General features: G+C 45.8%; 1 pseudogene; it reads left to right on the forward strand.

Moving 5' to 3' along the window:
* The window catches only part of LOC138667462 (opsin-5-like), a 36,949-nt pseudogene extending 18,067 nt beyond the window's left edge, over positions 1-18,882 (forward strand).
* The last annotated feature ends 5,067 nt before the right edge of the window (positions 18,883-23,949 follow it).

The following is a 23,949-nucleotide window of genomic DNA, read 5'->3' on the forward strand; positions in this document are numbered from 1 at the left end:
TTACCAGGTATAACATAACACACAACACACTTCCCACTCCAGTCCACCAGGGGGAGCAAAAGGTTCTATCTACTAGGCCACTCCTCACATTAGGGTAAAACTGGTGGGTTGGTTAGGAAGTTAGTGAGTCGTAGGGAGAGGGAGTTCCTGGCTGGAGACTGACGAGGAAAGGTCTCCAGGTTGAGCTGGCTGGAGTGATCTCCAGTCAGATCCAGACTACGGTTTGAGGAGGACAGAAAGTACACGGAGCTGCGCCTGCAACCCATGCGGCAGCATCCTAAGAAAGGACACAAAAGGAATTGTGTTGTAGGGAGTGAGCCACGAAGTCACAGCAAAAGGAGAACAAAAACCAGAAGGAGTCCTGTCCTCAGAGAGGCTGCCTCCTTCTGGAGCGCGGGCCGGTGGCCGGAACACCGAGGGAGTAATAGACTCTACGCTTTACTTCAGAGACCGGCAGGGCAGTCAATTCCAAGTTGGCTGTCTGACCTAAACACCTAAGCAGACACGGTGGAGGAGGCGCGTCTCTAGGGTCCCTATAAAATAGCCTCAGGCCATCACCGTCATATGGGTTTGTCCTATCCATCTGGGGGACAGAGAGAGAGAAAGACATAACATCCACAAAAGTTGTGAGGACCTTACCGAGTTGCTCAGCAGGGGGGTACTACAACGCACGAGCACTAGAAGGAAGGCTACTGATTTCCACCTGGATAAGGGGACTCTGGAATTGCCATCAGACCGGCCGGACCCTGCCTACCCTGTCATCCAGCACTCTGGACTGTGGATGCTGAAGCCTTCAGTAAAGGTAAAGAGACTGCACCCATTGTGTCCTCTTTATTCGCCACGCCTTACATCATCCACCATCACCATCTACACTTCTGGGAAGCCTTGGGGAAATACTTCACCTGTGGGAAGGTACACCATCTAGCTGCCATAACATCACCCCAGCGGACCCCTGAGCAGCGTCGGTCACTCTGACCGAATACCACAGGTGGCGTCACGAACACTACCGTTATCTACGAACTCTGCCTTTTATTGGGCGCCCCTCATAGGCTCACGGTCCGGGTCGGGCCACCGTGACATCCTCGCTGAGGGACCTGAAGGACCCGGTACCGAGTACCCCATTGCCCTTACGTGGGGGGGATCCATACCCACGGAGGAGCCCTCTCTTTCCAGAGGCTTGCAATATTGATCTTAATGAAGGTATCCACAAGGAATACCACAGGGTTGACCATACCCAACCCTCCTAGTCTCCTCGTACGGTAAGTAACCTCCCTCTTGACCAGGTTCAGTCTATTCCCCCATAACATTTCGAAGAACAAACTGTAGACCCGAGTCCAGAGAGATTCCGGCAAGATGTACACACTGCCCAGATAAATCAGTAAAGGGAGCAGGTAAGTTTTGATCAGGTTTACCCTTTCCCTTAGGGTCAAAGACCAACCCTTCCATTGGTTCACCTTCTGAGTGGCGATCTCTAGCCTGCTGTCCCAATTTTGTTTGGGGTAATTCCCCTGGCCAAATTCGATGCCAAGGACTTTTGCAGAGACTTTGGGTACTGGAAGGGTGTCTGGGAGATCAAAACCAGGATCTCCTCCTCCCAGCCAGAGACTCTCACACTTATTCCGGTTGATCTTGGACCCAGATGCCTCCGAGTAGCGATCTACCTCTGACATCAGCCACCCTGCCTCCTCGTGAGAGCAAACAAACACAGTGACTTCATCGGCATACGCCACCACCCTCAGAGTGGCTTCCGGTGCTGCCTGGTCCATCCCGATCCCGGCCAATGGTCCATGCTCCACCCTCCTAAGAAGAGGGTCAATCGCAAACAAGTACAGCAGCGGGCTCAAGGGACAACCCTGGCGAACACCGGACCAAACCTCAAAAGAGCTGCCAATCCAACCATTCACAAGCGGAAAACTCTCTGCCCCACTGTACAAGGTCTTAAGCCAATCAACAAACCCCCTCCCCCCCCCCGGCAGGCCATATCTCAGAAGGACGGACCAGAGGTACTCATGATTAGCCCGATCAAACGCTTTTGCCTGGTCCAGTGACAGCATGTACCCCTTCCAGTGACCAGTCCTACCTGCTCCACTGCCTCTCGGAGACAGAGCACAGCACTAAATGCACTGCGGCCTGGAACAGAGCAATACTGGGCCTCCGAAAGGAGTCAGGGTGCAAATTTCACCAGCCGATTAAACAGCACCTTTGCCAGGACCTTCCTGTCTGCATTGAGAAGCGCTATGGGACGCCAATTCTCAATGCAAGATGGGTCCTTACCCTTTGACAAGATGATCAGAGCAGACCTCCTCATTGACCTCGGCAGAGTGCCCGAGGAAAGACACTCATTGAATACCTCAGTCAAGAGGGGAACCAAAACATCCATAAAGGTCTTATAGAATTCAGATGTTAAGCCATCTGGATCAGGCGATTTTTTTTTTTTTTTTTTTTTTTTTTTTTTGGGCAAACCCTTCAATCGCTAACTGAACTTCCTCTAGCCTGATCATTTCTGTCAAAACGTCAAGAGAGGGGTCTACCCCTAGTTCGGGGACGGCTTCAGCCAGGAAAGCCGACATCTCATCCCAATCAAGATCCCTCTTCCCCAAGAGGTGCGAGTAGAAGGATCTGACAACCTCAAGGATCCCTGATCTGGATCGCCTCAGGGACCCCGTAGTGTCGACCAGTTCTGTAACCACTTTACTATTCACTGACATCTTGCAGTTTCTGTCAGGGTCGGGCGAGCGGTACTTCCCGTAATCCCTCTCAAAAACCAAAGATGCGTGTCTATCGTACTGACACCTCATAAGCAAAGATTTCACTCTGGAGATCTCCTCGCGGCTACCTTCAGTTGAGACAAGATGCTTGAGTTTCCTCCTCAGACCCTGATACAGGCGGTACCTGCTCAGACTCCTGAGGCTCGAGAGCTGGCGCAAGAATCTCGCCACCCTTTCCTTGAACATCTCCCACCACTCTGACTTACTACTACAAAGATCCAGCAAGGGTACCTGGCTCTGAAGAAAATCCTCAAAGGACTGTCTTATCTCCGCTTCTTCTAAGAGAGACGAATTGAGCCTCCAGAAGCCTCTTCCCATCCGGAGGGTCTCTGTAACATTCAGAGAAAACAAAATTAAACAGTGGTCGGAGAACTCCACCTCAACAACAGACACTGGTGAAGAGACAGCTTCCTCCTTTAAATAAAACCTATCTATTCTGGACCTACAGTTACCTCTATGATAGGTGAACCCCTCGTGGCCTGGGGTGTGCTGAATATGGACATCCATTAGGCGAGCCTCACTAGCTATACTATTAAGGGGCGACACTATCATAAGTCAGCTTGTCTCTGGAACCTCCTCTATCTAGGGGCCTCGTGACAGCATTGATGTCCCCTCCAAAGACAACCTGCCGACTTGTAAAAAGGTAGGGCTTGATCCTCATAAAGAGACACTTCCGGTTCCACTTAGATTGGGGACCATAGATGTTAATGAGCCGGAGCTCTTGTCCCTTCATGAAGGCATCTAAGATCAGGCACCTCCCCATTTCTAACTCAATAACCCATCGGCATTCCACCGGTGCGGTAAAAAGGACCGCCATTCCACTACACGGCTTGGCCGCAAGAGACCAATAGGAGGGCCCGGGTCTCCACTCCCTCTTAGCTTTAAACATGTCCGCCATGTTGGGCAGCCTGGTCTCTTGCAAAGAGAAAATGTTAGCTTCAACCCGGCTGAGAAAATCAAAGGCCGCAAATCTAGCTGTATTTGACTTTATGCTGGCGACATTAATGGATGCCAGCATCAACGGAGAGGGTACCGCCATCATTGGTGATTGAGTTAGATGGCTATCTTCTTCCCACTCCCCTTATCCTCTGCCTCAGAGGAAGAATCCTTCCCCCTCTTTAATGACATGGAGGTATCCATTTCCACATGTTTTTTCTTTTTATCATTCTCGTCTCTGGACTCTGGGCCAGTCCCTCCCTCCAAGGACCTTACATTCCCAGAAGATGGAGACTCGGTGCCCCCTGTAAGCCATACACCACGTATTTTGTTTTGCAGGATATGAATTGATTAACAGTATGTTTTATAGGGCCTATGTTTAAAGTTTGTCCTGTGATATGATACTGACAATAAGAACAGTGACCGCACCGATGATTCCCCCTAGGTGCGTTTTTTTCCAACCAATTATTATTCTCCACTGATACTCAATTGTGAACCAATATATCTTTTAGTCTTGTGCTCCATTTGCTAGAGATCAACGGACCTCTGCAAACTATATCCCCCAGATTCCTATCTCTTTCTAGGAGATGCCAGTTCTTTCTAATTGCAGATCGTATCTGCTGGTCCATAGGGCCGTACTGAAAGCAAAATGTAAACTGTTTCGTACTCTGACCCTTCTTCCTCTGTACTCACTGTTCTTATTGTCAGTATCATATCACAGGACAAACTTTAAATATAGGCCCTATAAAACATACTGTTAATGATTTCATATCCTGCAAAACAAAATACGTGGTGTATGTAGTATATTGCACGTGCTGGAGATTTTATATAGGCAAAACGATACGATGCCTCTACGTGCGTTTTCGTGAGCACTTTAGATCAATAGTCACCAAGAAAGGGGTACCAAGACTGATCGATCATATCCATGATAAGCATGGGGGGTGATCCTTCAGTCATGAAATTTGCAGGAATTGAAAAGGTTACCCTGCCCAGTCGAGGAGGGGACTTGCACAATATGTTACTTAAGAAGGAGGCAAGGTGGATTATGGCTACACGAGCCATGGGCCCTTTAGGGTTAAACGATCGAGTAGATATGTCGATTTTCCTGTGAATAGTTTCGTATACATTTGAGGAGATGCTTATTCCTCTTAAGATCCTTTCAGTCCATTAAGTTCGCGGGATATGGGCAAATTAAATGCACTCTATATATGTAAGAGGAAGATTGTAGATAACAAAAGGCTTTTCGCCTACTCCCTATGTAAGCCATTGTCGAATAAAAGCAGTTTAGAGAATTTAGTGACCCATTCCCTTTTACGGTCAGTGAATGTGGTATTAGTCCTGGAGTGATCAGATAGGATAGCGCCAGCCTATAGATTATTAGCATTTTCATATATAATGTTAGTGGTTCAGAGCATTACTTGTTAAGGCGATTTGTGCACAAAGTTATTGTTGTTTTTAAGTTGTTTTTATGTATTTTGTATAGGAGTTGGACGTTGGGCTGGGCGGAGTGAGTTTGGTGGGGGGAGGGGTTTTTCCTCCGTGCACCTACTTCCTCCGTCACCCTGAACGCTCACTCACTGACCCGTAGAAGCGCCAGGTGGGCGCGAAACAGCCGTCGTCAGGCTTGCCGCACTCTGAAAATCTGCACCCCCGGCCGTGAAGCCGTGAAGATTTTAACATAAGCAAATAAAGTTACCTCTCTTGGAAGGATCGGTGAGTGCTGCCTCTTCTTTTCTACTTGGATGGACTTTAATGTATGTACACAGTGACTGCACCAGTAGAATAGTGAGTGCAGCTCTGGGGTATAATACAGGATGTAACTCAGAATCAGTACAGGATCAGTAATGTAATGTATGTACACAGTGACTCCACCAGCAGAATAGTGAGTGCAGCTCTGGAGTATAATACAGGATGTAACTCAGGATCAGTAATGTAATATATGTACACAGTGACTGCGCCAGCAGAATAGTCAGTGCAGCTCTGGAGTATAATACAGGATGTAACTCAGGATCAGTACAGGATAAGTAATGTAATGTATGTACACAGTGACTCCACCAGCAGAATAGTGAGTGCAGCTCTGGAGTATAATACAGGATGTAACTCAGGATCAGTACAGGATAAGTAATGTAATGTATGTACACAGTGACTCCACCAGCAGAATAGTGAGTGCAGCTCTGGAGTATAATACAGGATGTAACTCAGGATCAGTAATGTAATATATGTACACAGTGACTGCGCCAGCAGAATAGTCAGTGCAGCTCTGGAGTATAATACAGGATGTAACTCAGGATCAGTACAGGATAAGTAATGTAATGTATGTACACAGTGACTCCACCAGCAGAATAGTGAGTGCAGCTCTGGAGTATAATACAGGATGTAACTCAGGATCAGTACAGGATAAGTAATGTAATGTATGTACACAGTGACTCCACCAGCAGAATAGTGAGTGCAGCTCTGGAGTATAATACAGGATGTAACTCAGGATCAGTACAGGATAAGTAATGTAATGTATGTACACAGTGACTGCACCAGCAGAATAGTGAGTGCAGCTCTGGAGTATAATACAGGATGTAACTCAGAATCAGTGCAGGATCAGTAATGTAATGTACACAGTGACTCCACCAGCAGAATAGTGAGTGCAGCTCTGGAGTATAATACAGGATGTAACTCAGGATCAGTACAGGATAAGTAATGTAATGTACACAGTGACTCCACCAGCAGAATAGTGAGTGCAGCTCTGGAGTATAATACAGGATGTAACTCAGGATCAGTACAGGATAAGTAATGTAATGTATGTACACAGTGACTCCACCAGCAGGATAGTGAGTGCAGCTCTGGAGTATAATACAGGATGTAACTCAGGATCAGTACAGGATAAGTAATGTAATGTATGTACACAGTGACTGCACCAGTAGAATAGTGAGTGCAGCTCTGGGGTATAATACAGGATGTAACTCAGAATCAGTACAGGATCAGTAATGTAATGTACACAGTGACTCCACCAGCAGAATAGTGAGTGCAGCTCTGGAGTATAATACAGGATGTAACTCAGGATCAGTACAGGATAAGTAATGTATGTACACAGTGACTGCACCAGCAGAATAGTGAGTGCAGCTCTGGAGTATAATACAGGATGTAACTCAGAATCAGTACAGGATCAGTAATGTAATGTACACAGTGACTCCACCAGCAGAATAGTGAGTGCAGCTCTGGAGTATAATACAGGATATAACTCAGGATCAGTACAGGATAAGTAATGTAATGTATGTACACAGTGACTCCACCAGCAGGATAGTGAGTGCAGCTCTGGAGTATAATACAGGATGTAACTCAGGATCAGTACAGGATAAGTAATGTAATGTATGTACACAGTGACTGCACTAGCAGAATAGCGAGTGCAGCTCTGGAGTATAATACAGGATGTAACTCAGGATCAGTAACGGATAAGTAATGTAATGTATGTACACAGTGACTGCACCAGCAGAATAGTGAGTGCAGCTCTGGAGTATAATACAGGATGTAACTCAAAATCAGTACAGGATCAGTAATGTAATGTACACAGTGACTCCACCAGCAGAATAGTGAGTGCAGCTCTGGAGTATAATACAGGATGTAACTCAGGATCAGTACAGGATAAGTAATGTAATGTATGTACACAGTGACTCCACCAGCAGGATAGTGAGTGCAGCTCTGGAGTATAATACAGGATGTAACTCAGGATCAGTACAGGATAAGTAATGTAATGTATGTACACAGTGACTGCACCAGCAGAATAGTGAGTGCAGCTCTGGAGTATAATACAGGATGTAACTCAGGATCAGTAACGGATAAGTAATGTAATGTATGTACACAGTGACTGCACCAGCAGAATAGTGAGTGCAGCTCTGGAGTATAATACAGGATGTAACTCAGGATCAGTAACGGATAAGTAATGTAATGTATGTACACAGTGACTGCACCAGCAGAATAGTGAGTGCAGCTCTGGAGTATAATACAGGATGTAACTCAGGATCAGTACAGGATAAGTAATGTAATGTATGTACCCAGTGACTGCACCAGCAGAATAGTGAGTGCAGCTCTGGAGTATAATACAGGATGTAACTCAGGATCAGTACAGGATAAGTAATGTAATGTATGTACACAGTGACTCCACCAGCAGAATAGTGAGTGCAGCTCTGGAGTATAATACAGGATGTAACTCAGGATCAGTACAGGATAAGTAATGTAATGTATGTACCCAGTGACTGCACCAGCAGAATAGTGAGTGCAGCTCTGGAGTATAATACAGGATGTAACTCAGGATCAGTACAGGATAAGTAATGTAATGCATGTACACAGTGACTCCACCAGAAGAATTCTGAGTGCAGCTTTGGAGTATAATACAGAATGTAACTCAGGATCAGTACAGGATAAGTAATGTAATGTATGTACACAGTGACTGCACCAGCAGAATAGTGAGTGCAGCTCTGGAGTATAATACAGGATGTAACTCAGGATCAGTACAGGATAAGTAATGTAATGTATGTACACAGTGACTCCACCAGCAGGATAGTGAGTGCAGCTCTGGAGTATAATACAGGATGTAACTCAGGATCAGTTCAGGATAAGTAATGTAATGTATGTACACAGTGACTGCACCAGTAGAATAGTGAGTGCAGCTCTGGGGTATAATACAGGATGTAACTCAGAATCAGTACAGGATCAGTAATGTAATGTACACAGTGACTCCACCAGCAGAATAGTGAGTGCAGCTCTGGAGTATAATACAGGATGTAACTCAGGATCAGTACAGGATAAGTAATGTATGTACACAGTGACTGCACCAGCAGAATAGTGAGTGCAGCTCTGGAGTATAATACAGGATGTAACTCAGAATCAGTACAGGATCAGTAATGTAATGTACACAGTGACTCCACCAGCAGAATAGTGAGTGCAGCTCTGGAGTATAATACAGGATATAACTCAGGATCAGTACAGGATAAGTAATGTAATGTATGTACACAGTGACTCCACCAGCAGGATAGTGAGTGCAGCTCTGGAGTATAATACAGGATGTAACTCAGGATCAGTACAGGATAAGTAATGTAATGTATGTACACAGTGACTGCACTAGCAGAATAGCGAGTGCAGCTCTGGAGTATAATACAGGATGTAACTCAGGATCAGTAACGGATAAGTAATGTAATGTATGTACACAGTGACTGCACCAGCAGAATAGTGAGTGCAGCTCTGGAGTATAATACAGGATGTAACTCAAAATCAGTACAGGATCAGTAATGTAATGTACACAGTGACTCCACCAGCAGAATAGTGAGTGCAGCTCTGGAGTATAATACAGGATGTAACTCAGGATCAGTACAGGATAAGTAATGTAATGTATGTACACAGTGACTCCACCAGCAGGATAGTGAGTGCAGCTCTGGAGTATAATACAGGATGTAACTCAGGATCAGTACAGGATAAGTAATGTAATGTATGTACACAGTGACTGCACCAGCAGAATAGTGAGTGCAGCTCTGGAGTATAATACAGGATGTAACTCAGGATCAGTAACGGATAAGTAATGTAATGTATGTACACAGTGACTGCACCAGCAGAATAGTGAGTGCAGCTCTGGAGTATAATACAGGATGTAACTCAGGATCAGTAACGGATAAGTAATGTAATGTATGTACACAGTGACTGCACCAGCAGAATAGTGAGTGCAGCTCTGGAGTATAATACAGGATGTAACTCAGGATCAGTACAGGATAAGTAATGTAATGTATGTACCCAGTGACTGCACCAGCAGAATAGTGAGTGCAGCTCTGGAGTATAATACAGGATGTAACTCAGGATCAGTACAGGATAAGTAATGTAATGTATGTACACAGTGACTCCACCAGCAGAATAGTGAGTGCAGTTCTGGAGTATAATACAGGATGTAACTCAGGATCAGTACAGGATAAGTAATGTAATGTATGTACCCAGTGACTGCACCAGCAGAATAGTGAGTGCAGCTCTGGAGTATAATACAGGATGTAACTCAGGATCAGTACAGGATAAGTAATGTAATGCATGTACACAGTGACTCCACCAGAAGAATTCTGAGTGCAGCTTTGGAGTATAATACAGAATGTAACTCAGGATCAGTACAGGATAAGTAATGTAATGTATGTACACAGTGACTGCACCAGCAGAATAGTGAGTGCAGCTCTGGAGTATAATACAGGATGTAACTCAGGATCAGTAACGGATAAGTAATGTAATGTATGTACACAGTGACTGCACCAGCAGAATAGTGAGTGCAGCTCTGGAGTATAATACAGGATGTAACTCAGGATCAGTAACGGATAAGTAATGTAATGTATGTACACAGTGACTGCACCAGCAGAATAGTGAGTGCAGCTCTGGAGTATAATACAGGATGTAACTCAGGATCAGTACAGGATAAGTAATGTAATGTATGTACCCAGTGACTGCACCAGCAGAATAGTGAGTGCAGCTCTGGAGTATAATACAGGATGTAACTCAGGATCAGTACAGGATAAGTAATGTAATGTATGTACACAGTGACTCCACCAGCAGAATAGTGAGTGCAGCTCTGGAGTATAATACAGGATGTAACTCAGGATCAGTACAGGATAAGTAATGTAATGTATGTACCCAGTGACTGCACCAGCAGAATAGTGAGTGCAGCTCTGGAGTATAATACAGGATGTAACTCAGGATCAGTACAGGATAAGTAATGTAATGTATGTACACAGTGACTCCACCAGCAGAATAGTGAGTGCAGTTCTGGAGTATAATACAGGATGTAACTCAGGATCAGTACAGGATAAGTAATGTAATGTATGTACCCAGTGACTGCACCAGCAGAATAGTGAGTGCAGCTCTGGAGTATAATACAGGATGTAACTCAGGATCAGTACAGGATAAGTAATGTAATGCATGTACACAGTGACTCCACCAGAAGAATTCTGAGTGCAGCTTTGGAGTATAATACAGAATGTAACTCAGGATCAGTACAGGATAAGTAATGTAATGTATGTACACAGTGACTGCACCAGCAGAATAGTGAGTGCAGCTCTGGAGTATAATACAGGATGTAACTCAGGATCAGTACAGGATAAGTAATGTAATGTATGTACCCAGTGACTGCACCAGCAGAATAGTGAGTGCAGCTCTGGAGTATAATACAGGATGTAACTCAGGATCAGTACAGGATAAGTAATGTAATGTATGTACACAGTGACTCCACCAGCAGAATAGTGAGTGCAGCTCTGGAGTATAATACAGGATGTAACTCAGGATCAGTACAGGATAAGTAATGTAATGTATGTACCCAGTGACTGCACCAGCAGAATAGTGAGTGCAGCTCTGGAGTATAATACAGGATGTAACTCAGGATCAGTACAGGATAAGTAATGTAATGTATGTACACAGTGACTCCACCAGCAGAATAGTGAGTGCAGCTCTGGCGTATAATACAAGATTATAACGTTATTTATGTACACTCTGGAGTTACTGCTATATGCATTACATGTATCCTGTACTGATCCTGAGTTACAGGCAGTAGACTCCTGGGCTGCAGTTTGTTTCACAACTAAAATATCCTAGTATTCCCTACTTCCTTAATGTCTTACGGGAGTTGGCTCTGATGATTTGCATTCAGCGAAATATTATTTTTGCAATGCTATGTTCAGTAATCCAATGTTGGAAATAGTAATGGTCCCACTTTATTATAGGAGCTTGTTGGTCCACATCCAACATTTTTGGGCTTCATAAAGTCTTTCTTTTCTGTCTTGCAGTATTTGTTGCCCTTTTTTTGCATTATATTCTTCCAAATGGTGCTCGCGATTCTTGAATTTTGCAGAAAAGTCACAAAATGGTCTTTATTTTTGTTTATTCTTTTTTGCTACTTTACAGTGCAAAAAGTTGCACAATTTGCAAAATGGTACCAAAATAATTGGCGTACCTAAAATCATTCCAGGAGGGGACTGTAGTACATTTGCGACTTTTGAATCAGGCAAAAACATCTGGAAACCCTAAACTTTGACTGTTTTTATGTTATGTTTGCCATTGTGGGCGAACACATAAAATTAGACTTTAGGCCATGTTTACACCATCCTTTTTTTAATGCGGAACCGCTGCGATTTTCCCGCTGCGGGTCCGCAGCTGTTTTCCATGCAGGGTACATTACAATGTACCCTATGGAAAACAGGAACTGCTGTGCCCACATTACGGAAAATCGCGAAAAAAGCCGCGCTGAATAACCGCGGTAAAAAAGAAGTACCATGTCACTTCTTTTTGCGGAACTGCAGCGGTTCTGCACCCATAGACCTCCATTGTGAGGTCAAACCCGCAGTAAAACCCGCAGATGAAAAAAATATCTGCGGGTTTTCTGCGGTTTGTGGTGCAGAACCGCTGCAGTGTGGCTGCCCCCCCGTGCCCCAATCCCACCCCCCCATGCTCCGATGCCACACACCCCCCCCCCCCCCCCGTGCTCTGACGCCCTCCCGTGCCCTCAACTCCCCCCTTATACTTACCCGGCCTCCTGGTGTCCGTCCGGCCGTCTTCTCCCTGGGCGCTGCCATCTTTCAAAATGGCGGGCGCATGCGCAGTGCGCCCGCCGAATCTGCCGGCCGGCAGATTCGTTCCAAAGTGCATTTTGATCACTGAGATATAGCCTATCTCAGTGATCAAAATAAAAAAAATAGTAAATGACCCCCCCCCCCTTCTTTGTCACCCCCATAGGTAGGGACAATAAAAAAATAAAGAATTTTTTTTTTCCCACTGTTAGAATAGGGGTAGGCGTAGGGTTAGGGTTAGGGTTAGGGGTAGGGTTAGGGGTAGGGGTAGGGTTAGGGTATTTTCAGCCATTTTAACCCTAAAAAAACTTCCTAGAAAACACACAGACTCTGCAGAGAAAACTGCATAAAAAACGCATCAAAAAACGCACCAAAAAAGCACCAAAAAAAGGACCTGCGTTTTCTGCCAAGAGCTGCGGTTTTTAGTGCAGAAAAAACAGCAGGGAAATCAGGAACGTGTGAACATGGCCTTAACCTCTTCCCGACCTTTGACGCCACGTAGGCGTCATGAAAGTCGGTGCCAATCCGACCCATGACGCCTATGTGGCGTCATGGAAAGATCGCGTCCCTGCAGATCGGGTGAAAGGGTTAACTCCAATTTCACCTGATCTGCAGGGACAGGGGGAGTGGTAGTACAGCCCAGGGGGGGTGGCTTCACCCCCCCGTGGCTACGATCGCTCTGATTGGCTGTTGAAAGTGAAACTGCCAATCAGAGCGATTTGTAATATTTCACCTATTAAAACTGGTGAAATATTACAATCCAGCCATGGCCGATGCTGCAATATCATGGCTGGAAACACTGATGTGCCCCCACCCCACCCCACCAATCGCCCCCCCAAGCCACCGATCTGTCCTGTACACAGTGTTCCGCTCCCCCCGTGCTCCGATCCACCCCCCGTGCTCCGATCCACCCCCCCATGCTCCGATCCAACCCCCCGTGCTCCGATCCACTCCCCCATGCTCCGATCCACCCCCCCGTGCTCCCCCCCACCCCATCATACTTACCGAGCCTCCCGGGGTCCGTCCGTCTTCTCCATGGGCGCCGCCATCTTCCAAAATGGCGGGCGCATGCGCAGTGCGCCCGCCGAATCTGCCGGCTGGCAGATTCGTTCCAATGTGCATTTTGATCACTGTGATAAAACCTATCACAGTGATCAAAATAAAAAAAATAGTAAATGACCCCCCCCCCTTTGTCACCCCCATAGGTAGGGACAATAAAAAAAAAAAAAAATTATTTTTTTTTTCCCCGTTAGGGTTTCGATATGTGCACACGTTTTCTGGTCCTCTGCGGATTTTTCCGCTGCGGATTTGATAAATCCGGCCAAACAGCTGCGGATTCATGGCGGATTTACCGCGTTTTTTCTGCGCATTTCACTGCGGTTTTACAACTGCGATTTTCTATTGGAGCAGTTGTAAAACCGCTGCGGAATCCGCAGAAAGAAGTGACATGCTGCGAAATGTAAACCGCTGCGTTTCCGTGCAGTTTTTCTGCAGCATGTGTACAGCGATTTTTGTTTCCCATAGGTTTACATTGAACTGTAAACTCATGGGAAACTGCTGCGGATCCGCAGCGTTTTCCGCAGCGTGTGCACATACCTTTAGAATTAGGCTATGTGCACACGGTGCGGATTTGGCTGTGGATCCGCAGCGGATTGGCCGCTGCGGATTCGCTGCAGTGTTCTATCAGGTTTACAGTACAATGTAAACCTATGGAAAACCAAATCCACTGTGCCCATGGTGCGGAAAATACCGCGCGGAAACGCTGCGTTGTATTTTCCGCAGCATGTCAATTCTTTGTGCGGATTCCGCAGCGTTTTACACCTGTTCCTCAATAGGAATCCGCAGGTGAAATCTGCACAAAAAACACTGGAAATGAAAATGGTGCTGAAAAATCTCACACGAATCCGCAACGTGGGCACATAGCCTTAGGGTTAGGGTTGGAATTAGGGTTGTGGTTAGGGTTAGGGTTGGAATTAGGGTTGTGGTTAGGGTTAGGGGTGTGCTGGGGTTAGGGTTGTGATTAGAGTTATGGCTACAGTTGGGATTAGGGTTAGGGGTGGGTTGGGGTTAGTGTTGGAGGTAGAATTGAGGGGTTTCCACTGTTTAGGCACATCAGGGGTCTCCAAACGCAACATGGCGCCACCATTGATTCCAGCCAATCTTGTATTCAAAAAGTCAAATGGTGCTCCCTCACTTCCGAGCCCCGACGTGCGCCCAAACAGTGGTTTACCCCTACACATGGGGTACCAGCATACTCAGGACAAACTGCGCAACAATTATTGGGGTCCAAATTCTCCTGTTACCCTTGTGAAAATAAAAAATTGCTTGCTAAAACAGGAAAGAAAAATGATTTTTTATTTTCACGGCTCTGCGTTGTAAACGTCTGTGAAGCACTTGGGGGTTCAAAGTGCTCACCACATATCTAGATAAGTTCCTTGGGGGTCTAGTTTCTAAAATGGGGACACTTGTGGGGGGTTTCTACTGTTTAGGCACACCAGGGGCTCTGCAAACGCAACGTGAGGCCCGCAGACCATTCCATCAAAGTCTGCATTTCAAAAGTCACTACTTCCCTTCTGAGCCCCGACGTGTGCCCAAACAGTGGTTTACCCCCACACATGGGGTATCTGCGTACTCAGGAGAAACTGGACAACAACTTTTGGGGTCAAATTTCTCCTGTTACCCTTGGGAAAATTAAAAAATTCTGGGCTAAATAATTATTTTTGAGGAAAGAAAACGTATTTATTATTTTCACGGCTCTGCGTTATAAACTTCTGTGAAGCATTTGGGGGTTCAAAGTGCTCACCACATATCTAGATAAGTTCCTTTCGGGGTCTAGTTTCCAAAATGGGGTCACTTGTGGGGGTTTCTACTGTTTAGTTACATCAGGGTCTCTGCAAACGCAACGTGACGCCAGCAGAGCATTCCATCAAAGTCTGCATTTCAAAACGTCACTACTTCACTTCCGAGCCCCAGCATGTGCCCAAACAGTAGATTACCCCCACATATGGGGTATCACCGTACTCAGGAGAAACTGGACAACAAATATTGGGGTCAAATTTCTCCTGTTACCCTTGGGAAAATTAAAAAATTCTGGGCTAAATAATTATTTTTGAAGAAAGAAAACGTATTTATTATTTTCATGGCTCTGCGTTATAAACTTCTGTGAAGCACTTGGGGGTTCAAAGTGCTCACCACACATCTAGATAAGTTCCTTTCGGGGTCTAGTTTCCAAAATGGGGTCACTTGTGGGGGGGTTTCTACTGTTTAGCCACATCAGGGTCTCTGCAAACGCAACGTGACGCCAGCAGAGCATTCCATCAAAGTCTGCATTTCAAAACGTCACTACTTCACTTCCGAGCCCCAGCATGTGCCCAAACAGTAGATTACCCCCACATATGGGGTATCACCGTACTCAGGAGAAACTGGACAACAAATATTGGGGTCAAATTTCTCCTGTTACCCTTGGGAAAATTAAAAAATTCTGGGCTAAATAATTATTTTTGAGGAAAGAAAACGTATTTATTATTTTCATGGCTCTGCGTTATAAACTTCTGTGAAGCACTTGGGGGTTCAAAGTGCTCACCACACATCTAGATAAGTTCCTTTCGGGGTCTAGTTTCCAAAATGGGGTCAATTGTGGGGGGTTTCTACTGTTTAGCCACATCAGGGGCTCTGCAAACGCAACGTGACGCCCGCAGAGCATTCCATCAAAGTCTGCATTTCAAAACGTCACTACTTCACTTCCGAGCCCCGGCATGTGCCTAAACAGTGCTTTACCCCCACATATTGGGTATCAGCGTACTCAGGAGAAACTGGACAACAACGTTTGGGGTCAAATTTCTCCTGTTACCCTTGGGAAAATAAAAAATTGCAGGCTAAAAAATCATTTTTGAGAAAAAATTTTTTTTTATTTTCATGGCTCTGCTTTATAAACTTCTGTGAAGCACTTGGGGGTTCAAAGTCCTCACCACACATCTAGATTAGTTCCTTTGGGGGTCTAGTTTCCAAAATGGGGTCACTTGTGGGGGAGCTCCAATGTTTAGGCACACAGGGGCTCTCCAAACGCGACATGGTGTCCGCTAACAATTGGAGCTAATTTTCCATTCAAAAAGTCAAATGGCGCGCCTTCCCTTCCGAGCCCTGCCGTGTGCCCAAACAGTGGTTTACCCCCACATATGAGGTATCGGCGTACTCGGGAGAAATTGCCCAACAAATTTTAGGATCCATTTTATCCTGTTGCCCATGTGAAAATGAAAAATTTAAGGCGAAAAGAAATTTTTTGTGAAAAAAAACTTTTTCATTTTTACGGATCAATTTGTGAAGCACCTGGGGGTTTAAAGTGCTCACTATGCATCTAGATAAGTTCCTTGGGGCATCTAGATTCCAAAATGGGGTCACTTGTGGGGGAGCTCCAATTTTTAGGCACACGGGGCTCTCCAAACTTGACATGGTGTCCGCTAAAGAGTGGAGCCAATTTTTCATTCAAAAAGTCAAATGGCGCTCCTTCCCTTCCGAGCCCTGTCGTGCACCCAAACAGTGGTTTACCCCCACATATGAGGTATCGGCGTACTCAGGACAAATTGGATAACAACTTTCATGGTTCAGTTTCTCCTTTTACCATTGGGAAAATAAAAAAATTGTTGCTAAAAGATCATTTTTGTGACTAAAAAGTTAAATGTTCATTTTTTCCTTCCATGTTGCTTCTGCTGCTGTGAAGCACCTGAAGGGTTAATAAACTTCTTGAATGTGGTTTTGTGTCCTTGAGGGGTGCAGTTTTTAGAATGGTGTCACTTTTGGGTATTTTCAGCCATATAGACCCCTCAAACTGACTTCAAATTTGAGGTGGTCCCTAAAAAAAAAAGTTTTGTAAATTTCGTTGTAAAAATGAGAAATCGCTGGTCAAATTTTAACCCTTATAACTTCCTAGCAAAAAAAAATTTTCTTTCCAAAATTGTGCTGATGTAAAGTATACATGTGGGAAATGTTATTTATTAACTATTTTCTGTCACATAACTCTCTGGTTTAACAGAATAAAAATTCAAACTGTGAAAATTGCGAAATTTTCAAAATGTTCTCCAAATTTCCGTTTTTATCACAGATAAACGCAGAATTTATTGACCTAAATTTACCACTAACATGAAGCCCAATATGTCACGAAAAAACAATCTCAGAACCGCTAGGATCCGTTGAAGCGTTCCTGAGTTATTACCTCATAAAGGGACACTGGTCAGAATTGCAAAAAACGGCCAGGTCATTAAGGTCAAAATAGGCTGGGTCATGAAGGGGTTAACCTTTGTCAGGCTGCATAATTTTACAACGTTAACAGGCTGCAGAGGTACAATTGTACCTTCATATATATTTTATTGAAATTTGGCCAATATATTCTGGACCAAAACTGCAGAGATGTCACGAAATTTCATCCCTCTACGGCTTTTCAAAAAAAAAGTTATTGCAATTTTAAAACGGAATAGTTACAATTGTACCTACTCAGCCGGACGAAGGTTAATAATGTTGCAAATTAAAAAAAAGAATAAGATGTAAATAAAAAACGTGAAAAACACAAAAAACTAAAGGAAAAAAAAGATAGATACAATATTGAATTGGCACAATTTCCAAATTAATTGCCGATTAGCGCAATTATACTAGATCACATCTGTGCGAGAAGTCGCGTTCAAAGCTTCTGTTGCAGAAACCAAATAATGTAACATACTGCATAAAATGATGGACACCTCAACCCTTATAAGTCAGTGGGGTCTATTGGGCGCCATTGGTGTCAATGTTGATTTGCCTATTCCAAATGTGAACAAAGCTTTAGCTGCAGTGAATGAACACATGTGGACGTGCTCCCGGCCGCAGCCAGTGGCGGGACTGATCAGCGTTTGCTCCTCTATACACTAATATGGACAATTCCTCTTCTCTCTGCAGCTGAGTGTTGCCGTGTGCATAGGTTTCCTATTGGCCTGGACACCGTATGCTGTGGTTGCGATGTTGGTGGCCTTCGGTGATGCCAGGTTCGTGCCACCTATAATGTTTGCACTGGCAGCGGTGTTTGCAAAGTCCTCTACTCTCTACAACCCCATGGTATATCTGCTGCTGAAGCCGAACTTTCTGAGTGTGATAACCAAAGACTTGTCCATGTTCCAGGCACTGTGCGCGGTAGTGTGCGGCGGCTGCCGGGCACCGTGTATGCAGGAGAACACCATAGGTAAACCGGGCACATGTCAAGACTATATGGTGGCTTTTGAGTGTCGAAATCATTACCCAGGATGCTGCAATTTGGATCCTGCGGATATTAACCCATTGATGAATCGGTCTCTGGTAAAGAGTCCTGCAGGAAACATGGAATCACCGACCTCCATCCATCTTGTGGTCAGTTCCACCAAGACAAAATCCAAGACTGAGGCCATCGAGGTCACTGTGGGGTCTCTGCAGCCAGACTGCATGAACGATTTCCTCTAATCGGTTATGTGACCTGTTCTAGATTTGTACGATTCCTACTGTATTCCGCTTTCACACCATTAAAGGTACAGTCAGAGGCTGGCGCTGGGCTTGTGGGTGACACATCGGGAAGAAGCTCATGTCCTGCACTATAGAGTGGGACTGTTACTTGATCGATCTATGTATACATAAAAAATGGAGATCTTCTTCCAAGAGCTGCCTGCTGGGACAGAGATGGGATAGACTCAGTGTTCTGTGGATTAGATACATGGGATGGGATACACTTAGGCTCTGCCCACTTGTCATCCGTTTGCAATGTGTATCCAATATTTCACAATAAAGGATCGGTTACAAACAGTTAAAATGGGAACCAAAGTTTCACTTTTTGAATGAATCTGTATTTTACAAAAAAAATGGGATCTTTTGAAAAACAGACTGTTATAATCCATTTTTGTTCCATTTGTAAAGGATCTGTTGTTGCAAACACTTAGTGTTCTGGAGATAAGGTACACAGTGCTAAAAACTGGATCCATCATCACGCGACATAATAGATGACCATCGCTGTTAACTTCAGTTCGCCATCTATCTATCCATTTTGTTTTTTCTGCTCAACAAAAAAGTTGTGCAGACTACTCCTTTTGTTCCAGCTAAAAACTGCAAGACATTTTTCTGATACACCCTTTCCCATTCAGATAAATGGATCCTGCCCTGAAATGGTTTATTTCCATTTTTACGATTCAAAAAGAGAAATAGTGAATTGGACATGTTAATAAAGCCTTAAGGGGGTTGCCAGGCCTGGGGCACAAGTCTGCAGCAGTCACTCTATGTGACTGCAGACATGTGAATTCCCACATTACATGCACCATGAGTACGGAAGCAGGTGGTCATGTGATTGCAATTATGCGATTTGCATACATATGGTTACATTCTAACTAGATGTATCCGGCCTCTCTCAATACACTTGCATTGAACAAGGTCGCGCTCATCTAGTCGACAAGTGACCACATGTATGGAAATCATAAACTTGCGCTCATGCAACCGCCGCTACCGGAACCGGACAATCATAACAACGGGCACTGTGTGCGAGGTGAGGATTCACAAGTCTGTAGTCACATAGAGTGTATCCAAAGGCTGGGCAACCCCTTTAAAGGGCCACTGTCACCCCCTCCAGCCGTTATAAACTAAAAGAGCCACCTTGTGCAGCAGTAATGCTGCATTCTAACAATGTGGCTCTTTTAGTTTTTGGTGCATTTATTCCCAAAATAAAGCGTTTTATAACTTCTCCAAAATACCTGTCTTTATCCAGGGAGGCAGGTCCTCACCCCCCTGCTTGAAACGCCACACTGCCGTCACTCAAATCTTCAGGGGCGCCGGGCGACGCCCCCTCCGCGCTGTTTTTGCATGAAATCCGGTGCCTGCGCTGTGTAGTACTGTCTAGTGCAGGCGCAGTGAGCTCTGGCCGTCTGACGTCCCAGCCAGGCTTGCAGACTGCGCCTGTGCGGCCACCCTGCCTATGAATCCCAGCCCCGTACTGTGCATAATGCATAACACACTGCGGGGCTGGGATTCCCAAGGTGGGTGGCCGCACAGGCGCAGTCTGCAAGCCTGGCTGTGACGTCAGACGGCCAGAGTTTACTGCGCCTGCACCAGACAGTACTATACAGCGCAGGCGCCAGATTTCATGGGAAAACAGTGCGGAGGGGCGGCGCCAGGCACCCCTGAAGATTTGTCTGACGGCAGTGTGGCGTTTCAAGCAGGGGGGTGAGGACCTGCCTCCCTGGATAGAGACAGGTATTTTGGAGAAGTTATAAAACGCTTTATTTTGGGAATAAATGCACCAAAAACTAAAAGAGCCACATTGTTAGAATGCAGCATTACTGCTGCACAAGGTGGCTCTTTTAGTTTATAATGGCTGGGGGGGGTGACAGTGGCCCTTTAAAGTCCAAACAGTTTGATCAGTCCTGAAACGCTCTCCCTCCAGGGATCACACTGGCCGCAGCAGGAACGGGTTAAACTTATTGCAATTTTGTTTTTTCATCCCCTTCTTCCCAAAGTCATGTTTTTATTTTTCCTATCGCCACGACAGCACCCATGGGGAGAGGGGATCCGTACGTCGTCTTCACGCAGGTTCCTATCAGGGCAGGAACCTACGGATTAAAAAGGGGGGCGGTCCCCTTGCCTCCTCAGTTTGGGTTCCTGTCCTGATGAGAACCTGCGGAATGAAGACGTACCCGGGTCTAAGCAGCCTCTGCACGGTGTCTGTGGGAACGGCAGAGCCTGGGATGCCGGAAGCAGAGTCGGGGGGGGGGGGGTTCTGCATGCAGACCCCTTGTATGATGTATGGATGTCGCGATTCCAGGGTCCAGGGGAGACCGACCTGGGTCACGCGGGCGCAACGCAGGCAAAGTGGGCTTACTGCGTTCATCCTTGGAGCAGCCGGCACCTAACTTCCGGCAGCAGGATCAAAGCGCTCGTGAACCAGAAATGCACGGAGGTACTCCCGGGGTAGTCCGGGGGGGGAGGCACAGCGCACCTTTTTAGACCGGCGTGGGCCTGTAGCATGTCGGCACACTACAATGTCCTCTCTGGATATGGAGCACTAAACGGAGGCATCTGAGCAGCTCAAGGACAGCAGGTGCTGCGGCAGTGGCAGCGGTCGTTCCAGGACCAGAACGACTGGAAGCAAAGGTGATCGGGGGCTACAGCCTGCAGAGACCCCTATATCATGTGTGTAACCCCCTCCTCAGGAACCGTTACTCCAGTGAAAACGCAGCTTCGGTTGGTGAGTGTTATATATACATCCAGTAGCTGAAAATTCCCCTTCTGTGCTCTGTTTCAGGCCAAAAAATCGTCAAAATCTAAGCACAGTGTGCTTTGTGTACAGTGCCCCTACCTGACAACTGTAGTAAAAAGCTCTGTCAGTCTTGTATATGTCAGACTTTGGAAGAGGAAGCCCCTTTCAGTTCCTCAGATTTGAGGGCAGTAATCAGGGAGGAAATTAACAACTCTCTTTAAAATAAGGGCTAACAGCTCAGAATCTAGTCCGTCAGTGGGGGAGCAACATTTGGAGTACGCTGAATCCTCATCATCACTATCATTGGACGAGGAAGGGAAGCCGTGTTTCCCTGTGAAAAAGATGGACATGTTAGTGAAGTCGGTGAGAGCCACCATAGGGGTCAGGGATAATAAAGAGCCCAAATCAGTTCAAGACTTAATGTTTGCGGGCTTAAGTCAAAAGAGTCGTAAGTGGTTATGGGCGAATATACTCGTTACTCGAGATTTCTCGAGCATGCTCGGGTGACCTTCGAGTATTTTTTAGTGCTCGGAGTTTTAGTTTTTCTTGCCGCAGCTGAATGATTTACAGCTGTTAGGCTACGTTCACATTAGCGTTGCGCGCCGGTGCGTCGGCGACGCAACGCACGACGCACAAAAAACGCGCGCAAAAACGCTGCGTTTTGCGACGCGTGCGTCGTTTTTTGACGAAAATCGGACGCACGAAAAATGCAACTTGTTGCATTTTCTTGCGTCCGACGCTAGCGTCGGAAACGACGCACGTGTCGAAAAACGCAACCAAAAAAACGCACGCGTCCCCTATGTTAAACATAGGGGCGCGTCACCGTTGCGTCGCCGACGCACATTAGCGGAACGCTAATGTGAACGTAGCCTTAGCCAGCATAAATACATGTGGGGATTCCCTAGCAACCAGGCAACCCCCACATGTACTTATGCTGGCTAACAGATGTAAATCATTCAGCTGCGGCAAGAAAAACTAAAACTCCGAGCACTAAAAAATACTCAGAGGACCCCCGAGCATGCTCGAGAAATCTCGAGTAACGAGTATATTCGCTCATCACTAGTCGTAAGCCGTTTCCTGTAAATGATTTGGTTAAAAGTCTCATTAAGTGAGAATGGGATAAGCAGGACAAAGGGTTTTTACCCTCCACAGCAAAATGAAGATACCCATTCCATGATGATGTATTAGCAGAATGGGTGAAAATTCCTAAGGTGGATGCGGCTGTAGCCTCCACGTCAAGAGGATCTGTGGTGCCTCTGGAAGATGGGGGCCTGCTGAAAGGTTCAGCTGACAGGAAAGCAGATATGCTCCTTAAACGAGTTTGGGAGTTGTCAGCTGGAGCCTTTAAATCAGCGATCGCAAGTACTTGCACCGCTAGGCCTATGATGGTGTGGCTGGATCAGCTGGAGGAACAATTGAGATCTAAAGTTCCTAGAGAGAAACTTATGGACTCCCTCTCACAGATTCATGGGAGAGCAGCTTACCTAGCAGATGTATAGGTGGATTCTTTAAGGCTGGTGGCCAGATCTGCGGGCTTGTCTAACGCTGCCCGTCGAGCACTCTGGCTAAAAAATTGGAAAGGGGATGATCGTACTAGAGCAAAATTATGTAGCATTCCATTCCGGGGTGAGTACCTATTTGAGCCTGTACTGGATGTTATCCTCACAAAAGCAGGGGATAGAAAAAAAGGTTTTCTTAAATTGTTTAACCCTACCTTTAGGAACACCTTCAAGAGACGTCCATCCTTCCGAAGGAGATATACAAAGCAAGACTGGGAGCCAGCAGAGCAAAAGAAAAGAGGTGCTTACTTCAGTGGGTCCTCAGGGCCCAAGAGGAGACACAATTATCGCTAACTCCATCCTCCCAGCGGGAGGCAGATTAAGTTATTTTTATCACCAATGGGCTAATATAACATCTGGATCCTGGGGATTATATCATCTGGGCTAAAACTGGAGTTTTGGAGGACTCCTCCGAATTCCTTCAAACACCAAAATTTACACTCACTATCTGAGTGCCTTCTCCCTCTTACAGACATAGCTTCCTTCCATTATACAGATGCTGCTGCAACTTTTTATTACACCACAATAACAGCTACACTTGATTCAGCCACCCCCTCACGCATAGCAAAACTCGCACAATCAACAGACAGCTCTGGCTGACCAGTCTGACCAAAGAACTGAGACGGGCTTCCAGGGTCGCTGAGCGGTAATGTAAAAGATCTCGTTCTGCTGAGCACTTTATCGCATACAAGCAGGCCCTCACCAGCTTCAAGTCCACTCTCACTGCCATAAAACAAACCTACTTCTCATCTCTCATATCCTCCACTGACATGAAACCACAAAAACACTAGTGCATGCCCTTATCATCTCCCGCCTCGACTACTGCAGCCTCCTACTCTCTGACCTCCCCTCTGGCACCACTCCAATCCATCCTAAAATTTGCT

Source organism: Ranitomeya imitator, chromosome 2 (genome assembly GCF_032444005.1).
Source record: "Ranitomeya imitator isolate aRanImi1 chromosome 2, aRanImi1.pri, whole genome shotgun sequence".
NCBI classification, from domain to species: Eukaryota; Metazoa; Chordata; class Amphibia; order Anura; family Dendrobatidae; genus Ranitomeya; species Ranitomeya imitator.